The 7,854-nt window shown below is 48.8% G+C and overlaps 1 long non-coding RNA gene across 1 annotated transcript; it reads right to left on the bottom strand.

Moving 5' to 3' along the window:
- Nucleotides 1–3,562: 3,562 nt before the first annotated feature.
- Nucleotides 3,563–5,992, bottom strand: LOC123161795 (uncharacterized). Its single transcript, XR_006480891.1, has 3 exons — nucleotides 5,682–5,992; nucleotides 5,527–5,576; nucleotides 3,563–4,289 (listed from the first exon to the last, which is right to left on the bottom strand). It is a non-coding gene; the product is annotated as an uncharacterized lncRNA (long non-coding RNA).
- Between the last annotated feature and the right edge of the window lie 1,862 nt (nucleotides 5,993–7,854).

Below are 7,854 nucleotides of genomic sequence, written 5' to 3'. Positions count from 1 at the left end.
AAGTTTAATTACAACATGAGCTAATCGACTCGACTCAGGGACCCGGAGCGTGGATGAAGCCGCCGTCTTTCGTGATGGGCATGAATGTGCGGTTGTTGTCGGCCTGCATTTGTAGCGTTGTTTCTATTTCACTGTTGGACGGTTGATATTTGAGGTAGAACTGCCCCGAGGACATCTTGATAGATGATTTCCGCAAACTCTGACTGGATGCGAAAGAATTCTTGTCTGATGTCCTCGTCCTGGATTGCCGACAAGCGTGCGGCCCAATCTTTGAGATTATTTGGTAGCGTAAGGTGATTATGGTCCCGTACGATCGCCCGCATGTGATGGAGGGCGTAGTAGGCATCCTTCTGACTGCCAGGCGGCTGCTTGACGTAGGGGAACGTTGTTACGTGGGTGAACACGTGCTTGCCGTACCTACAAATTGGCCTCCTGAAGGTGCCTCCAGATTTGGCGTAGCCGGGGAGAGCATCATCAAGAACTTTCTTGATATTTGTGTAGTCTTTCTTCGACTGACGGTCCGAGTCGAAATACGTGGCCATGGAATATTTCATGCTTAAGAGGATGAGTGTGCAATGTGTGTCACTGCACAAAACACAGAATGTTAGAAAAAAAAGAACGATCTTAATCTAAGAAATCATATGTTACGGGGCGGTGAGGGGATGACTTACTCGGAAAAGTAAGGCACAAGGAAGTTATCCTTATCTGGGTTCGCCAGAACGACGCCTTCGAGGTATGAACTCGCGACTTGCCGGTCCCCAGCGCTGCCCAAGATCTTGGCACGCATGTTGAAGGGATCGACTATCACGATGTCCGGGGTCTTGTCTCTAATGATCCGCATCTCCATACTGAGCGAAAATAACCGAATGAAGGTGTAGTGCAGCGGATGAAGGTTAAACATAGCGAAGATGTCATCAAACCGCAGGACGATCATACGCCCGATGGTGCTATCGACAAAGCCCCTGCTCTCTGGCACCTTGGCCACGAAAACCGGGTATGCCACATCATTCTCGGAGAGACGCCGCTTCTCCATAGAAAGAACACTGTCATGCAGACTCCGCATAGCACCGGTTGCTGCATTGAGCAGATTAGTCGATAGCATCGGCCTACCCGCCACATGCACCCTCCTCAAGATATCCTTAGGTGTTGGTGGCCCGTCCTGAGCACGTATCGTACTCGGTGCCGGCTGGCTCGCACCCTTGTTTTTCTTTCTTTTCCGTCCCTTTTGCTTCTTCTGCTGTAATGGGATCGAGTTCTGCTCAGAGACCACTTTCTTGAGTGTGTTGGGGCCGATAATATTTCGCACCTCAGCTACTTGAGTCTCGGTGAAGGCGGCAGCTGGAGGCGTCTCCTGAGAACTGAACGCCAGACGACGCCTGTTGCAATTGGGTTTCTCCGAGGTACCAGCTAGATCGCGATCGTCTTTTGCAGGGTTGGGTTCTTGAGAAGGAGGCCCCAAGAATTCGTCACCGTACCCATGTTCGTTGAAGTACTTATCGACGTTGGAAAATGTACCGTCATCGTCGTCGTCCGGATCCTGTGCCATATGCATGTCCGGATCAGCTGACGGCGGTAGCGTTGCGGCGGTCTTGCCATGGCTTGGCGCCGGCACGGCTGGCGTGTTGTCTGTGGGGTGGTGTCCCCCGCCCCCAAACGAATCTGGCTCTTCGGCCAAAGCAGGGGCCAGCTTAAGCAGGCGCTGAGGGTCATCACATCATCTTCGTCGGCCCTAGGGGGTCGAACGGAGGTAACAAGTCGTCGCAGCCCCGCAGCACCCGAACCAGTTGAGCCCTATACACGGTGGGTGGCATCGGATTACCGTGGAACACGCGGTTGCCCGGTTGAACGATTTTGGCCTTGGCGACATCGATCAACTCGCCGTCCACGAAGTGCAGGAGAGTGCATGGAACGTCGGTGGCACCCTGCGAAAACATGTAGGGCGTCAGGGATGCCCAGTCAAAGGCAAGGAGATGAAGTCATCGGCCGAGGCTTAGTTACCGTGATGGCGTCGAGCTCGGCTAATGTCGAGGCACCGCCAACGGCGGGCGTGCAAGTGACGGAGGGGCCGCTTGCTGCCGAGGTGCCGGCCGGCGTATTCTTCCCACACCCGGGTGCATTAAGCTCCAGTGCCGGCGCCGACGCCGGAGACACCAATGCCGCCTCCGCCGGAGACACCAATGCCGGCGCGTTGTGCGAGTTGCTGCCCGTGAAGCTGGGAATCGGGGGCGGCCCCTGTTGGCCGCCCGCAATCCACGCCTGCAGCCCCTCAAGCAAGGTAGGAATAATGGCGGTGATCGTCGCTCCCAGTTGGTCTCGCACTTGCTCTTGGACTATCTCCGGAATCCGCGCCACTTGTGCCTTAAGTTCTTTAACCTCACGCTCCTGGATTTCCGAGGTGGTCTTTCTCTCCTTTCGCTCAGCCTTATAGTATTCCGACCATTTCGTGGACAAGCCTTTACCGGCCACACGACCAGCTGACGACGGCTTACTGAACTTATCCTTGTGTTTCATTACGTTCAACGCCCTATTTAAAGTGCGGTCCCAAGGGGAGCTCTGAGATCCCGCGCTACTGCTTTCAGTTTCCTGCGGAAGGAACGTGAACCATTTAGAAATTTGGCTTCATTAATTAGAATGCAACCATATGAAGCTAATTACGCGGGGGTGTATTCCTTACCAGAACAAGCTCAAGCGCCTTGGTCTTCGGATCCGTGGTAAGCTCCTTTGTTATCGGGTCCACCTTGTACCGGGCCCTGACATAGTACCTGGTCTGCTTATCAGGGTATTTATAGAAGAGGGGCGGTAGGCCTTGCTCGGCACGCTCCGCGTCCTCCTTGTCCCATATAGGTTCCGCCACTCTGTAACCACCGGGACCGAGTTTGTGGACCCCTAAGTTCAAGTCCCGCATATCTTTCCCCCACTGACTTGATTCCGCGGATGCGTTGCTCTCGCACTTGATTTTGAACTCCAGGTAGTCAGCTTCGCTGATCGAAGGATTTGTCTCCTTGATCTTCTCATAACTATCACCACGGAGAATCCTTCTCTTCACCGCGGCTCTCCAAGTAGCCAGGGCCGTGCTCATCTTCATGAGGGCAGCACTGTTCACTTTATTCCCTGAGAGGCGTGTGTTTGCAAAGTCACAGGGGAACTTGTATCGTTCGTGCAGCTTCGTGAAGAGGAGGTTGCGCAAATTCCCTTGGTCACGATGCCTTAGGTTCTCGGTGTTGATCGAGACGGTGCTCCGGAGAATGCACCCGAGTTGTCCCACGTACCCACTGACTAATTCTTTGGGCGCCGTTGGATGCCCACTGGAGGACACTTCAGTAAATTCCTCCTTGACGGTGCCGAGCACGTTCGGGCGCCAGTCCTTCCGTTGCCTCTTCGGTTGGCTGCCATCTATGCGTTCGCTGCCATCATCAGTGGTGGCATCCCCGGCGGCACCATCAGTGGTGGCATCCCCGGCGGCACCATCAGTGGTGTCATCCCCGACGCCATTAGGGGTTGTGTAGTCGGGATCGGTGTCTTCCACGGCGTCCTCATAGTGGTGAGGTTCTTCCTCCATCTCCTGGGACAGCTGCCAGAATGGCTTGCCCGAACCGCCGGCCTCATCGTTGTCGGCCATGTTCGCTCTAAATAGGAAAAAATGCTACTAGAGTTATTGGATGAGATCAAGGTAGTATCTATCCTTCTCAGATTTAGAGGAATATTTCCGTTTCGGTTGAGAATCGGGCACCTTCTAGGTCAAGAAAATTGGGCATGACCTTTGCTAATTTTCTTGACCTAGGAGTGCCCCATTCTCAACCGAAACGGAAATTAATCAACATTTCAGGAGAAAGGGGTCATTTCACATCAGAAGCTGCCATCATATAGAAGCTGCCATCATATAACATCATATATAACACCATGGAAGCTGCCATCATATAGAAGCCAGCATATAGAAGCCCACAGCCATCATGTTCCTATGTATTCTCTTCCCCTCCCCCAGGAGGAAAGAACCAAAAATGGTTTCTGATATCTACATGATAATGTAATGTAACATCCCCTCACACTTCCATGTTGTATATATCATCAGCTAAATTAACCATGAAACAATACTAAGCATGATTGATAATTGCCCATAATCAGGAGTTACAGTTCACACCTAAATAAACTTCAAAACTATATAATTATTTCGTAGTCAATGAGCAAATAGCATGGTGGCGATAACCAGAATGTTTATAGGTACCTTTTTTTTTCTTATGCAACTTTTCTAGACAGCCTCTGTGCTTTGTGAGATTCTTCTGAGTCAAGACCTGAACAAAACAAACATCAATCAATTAATTCACAGGTGAAAAGATATTGTTTTCCCCATGCAGGAATAAATCAAATTAACACAGGAAATGGACACTTGGAGCTAACTGTACTTTGGAGAATGAGAATCTCCATTGCCAGCCATATTTAATGTAGAAGACTAAATCTACAGTAGAATGCAGTCAGTCGGACAGTCGATCCTCCTCATGTTGAATCACAAAACAAAACAGAGTACCTTGGCAGCTTCCAGCTCTCTATATAATGTACGTATTATTAAGCTCTATAAATTTACTCACGAGGTATCAATTTGTGCTGAAATTTAGTTTGTGCATACAGACAGACAGACAGACATCAGTTTCCACTACTAGGCTAATCAATTTGAATTCTATCAATTCTGTTGCATCAAGTTTGTATTCATCTCCCTCAAAAAAAAGTTTGTATTCATCAATTCTATCAATTTGAACTCGTGCACGCAGACATCAATTCAGAAAGAGAGCTCCAAGAAAAATATTTGTCCTCAACATTACTTTTTGTTCATTTAGAACATTTATGGGCAAGCTCTGTTGCATGTTCAGACAAGTACATATCTGTCTCCCAAACACGTTCAGAGAACATCAATTTTGTTCCTTTCTAAATGAAAATTGCTCTCAATATTCCTCGGAGGATATTCCTGCATTTTGCATGTCTCAATTCTGCTTAAAGTTTACTTCTGCATTAACCATCAGTTGCTCTCAAATTTGCTCAATTCAACCAACTGCCATTAGGATTACATTCAACCAATTCTTAAGAACTACTAACACACAAATGGCAATGACCAGCAACACAACAACTAACTTCATTAATTCCACCATCGCATTGCCTACACCTAATAGTGTTGCTAATTTTTTTTGAACGGTAATAGTGCTTTTCCTCTTAAATCTGCATAGCCGTTTCTTCTCAAATTCATCAGTTGGGCTCCTTCTTTGCTATGTTCATCGGTTCACAGCGATTGTCATACCCCAATGAGTCTATTAATTCGTCTCAGCAATGGTGACAAGGGAGGTACAAGCGCAATTCTTGTAAATATGCATTACATAGTAAACTAGGGAGGACTACAGCTGGTTCAGTTGTGGCAATTTGCAAGACACGAGCTTGATTTGCTGCACAAACAAATCGAGGACCTTGGGCTTGGACTGCTGATTTGCCGCAGCAAATGGAAGACAAATGAGTAGGGGGGTTCGGAGGAGGAGGGAATCATACCTAGGTCGCCGGGATTTGGAGAACCTCGCTGCGGCGTGGTCGTCACCTACCTAGAGAAGAGAGCAGAAGATAGATGAGATGGGGGTCAGAGAAGAGAGCAGGGAAGGGAAGGAACCGAGATGAGGAAGGGAAGGGATGGGAAGTGGAGGGCAAACCTTGAGGAGCTCACGGTGACCTGCAGGTGAGCAAAGCGGGCTCGGGGGAGAGCTCGCCAGAGTCCGCCGGGCCCAGGAGGAAGCCGGTGGCGGGGAAGGCGTCGCGGGGGCGTCCTGCGTCCTGCGGCTTGTCCGCGGAGACGTAGTCGAGGAAGGTGGAGTGCTTGTGCACGTCGGTGTGGCACGAGGTCGACGGTTGCCACGGCGGTGCGAGGTGGCCGACGACGGGCGCGTCGCGCGCGGGTTGCCGACGCGGATCTGGAGGAGAGGAGAAGGCGGAGAGGGCGAGGGGAAGCGCGAGGGGGCAAGTGGGGAGGGGGGCCAAGGAGGCAGGGCGGCGGCGCAGGTAGGGGCGGCGGCACAGTGGGTCGGGGCGGCGGCGCAGTGGGTCGGGCACTACAGGAATCAGCTATTTTGCCGTCTGCCATGGCGGACGGCAAAGGCATGAATGGCGGACGGCAAAAGGCTCCGGCAAAGTAGGCTACGGTAAACAGCTACTTTGCCGTCTGCTTCCTGGCGGCTGACGGCAAAGGCTCTTTGCCGTCTGCCGCGGACGGCAAAGAGGGCGGACGGCAATAATTGTGCTCTCAGTCCGTTAAGTGGCTAACGGCAGGCCTTTGCCGTCCGCCGCGGACGGCAAACATTCTAGTGCCTTTGCCGTCTGCCAGCGGACGGCAAAGTTTCTACTGTCTTTGTCGTCCGCCGTATGATGTCATCTACACGTCACTACATGGCAGGCCTTTGCCGTCCGCCGCTGACGGCAAACTCTTTGCCGTCTGCCACTGTAGGCAAACTGACCAAATGGGTCAGCTCCCAGGAAGCACAGCTGGATGCCATGTGTCCTCTTTGCCGTCGGTGGCAGACGGCAAAGAGCCCGTTGCCGTCGGTGGCAGATGGCAAAGAGCCTGCATATTGGGTCTTTTTTTCTGTTTTTTATTAAATCCAAAAAATTTCACAGAAAATATATATGGCATATATAGATATATTTCACAAGGCAGAGTTCCATCACATAAGATATATATGACAACAATTTTCACAGCAAACATATAAGATATCCAACATGCATAGTTCCATCATACATAGTTCCATCACATAACTTCATCACATATGTTCCATCCAACTACCAAGTTCCATCATACATAGCATAGTTCATCCAACTACCAAGATACATGCATAGTTCAATGATACAAAAGAAACAGAGAAAGGGATAAGGAGCACTCCATCTATGCAAGCTTTCATCAAGTGAATGAAATCTGCAAAATGAAAAATAAGAAAGTTAGAAATAGGTGACTAGAATAAGAAGACTAGAACAAGAAGAGTAGAACAAAGGAAAGAAGAGACTAGAACAAGAAGAGTATGTCATTTATGAGCTAACTTACATGAAATGGATCATATATGAGCTAACTAAGTTGAAATGGGTCGTTTATGAGCTAGCTAAGGTGAAATGGATCATTTATGAGCTAACTTAGTTGAAATGGGTCGTTTATGAGCTAACTAAGGTCAAATGGATCGTTTTTGAGGTAACTAAGGTGAAATGGATCGTTTTTTAGCTAACTAAGGTCAAATGGATCGTTTTTGAGCTAACTTAGGTGAAATGGATCATTTATGAGCTAATTTAGTTGAAATGGATCTTTTTGAGCTAACTGAGGTGAAATGGATCATTTAAGAGCTAATTTAGGTGAAATGGATCGTTTTTTAGCTAACTTGGTGAAATGGATCGGTTATGAGCTAAATTAGTTGAAATGGATCGTTTATGAGATAAACTAGGTAAGATGGGTCATTTTGGAGTTAACCTAGTTGAAATGGGTCATTTTAAAGCTAACGTAGGTAAAATGGATCATTTAGGAGCTAATCTAGGTAAAATGGGTCATTTTTGAGCTAACTTGGATGAACTGGATCATTTATAAGGTAACCTAGGTAAAATGGGTCATTTTAGAGCTAACTTAAGTAAAATGGATCGTCTATGAGCTAACTAAGCTAATTAAAGCTAAGTCTAGGTCTTTATGCATGTGTTAAGCAAAACACTAGATAAACTTACCAAGATCCAGGAGGTGTAGGAGCGGGGTGGCTCGTGTCGGTAGCTGGAGAAGGATCGTGCGATGCTTGTCTGGAGTTACGCTGCACCAAAGATCATTTCCAATGTCTTGTTAGCATGATGACACTCAAATGTTAA

The sequence above is a fragment of the Triticum aestivum genome, chromosome 1D (genome assembly GCF_018294505.1).
Source record: "Triticum aestivum cultivar Chinese Spring chromosome 1D, IWGSC CS RefSeq v2.1, whole genome shotgun sequence".
Lineage (NCBI taxonomy): Eukaryota > Viridiplantae > Streptophyta > Magnoliopsida > Poales > Poaceae > Triticum > Triticum aestivum.
The sequence above is the reverse complement of the archived record's forward strand: the minus strand, read 5'-3'. Positions and strand labels throughout refer to the sequence as shown.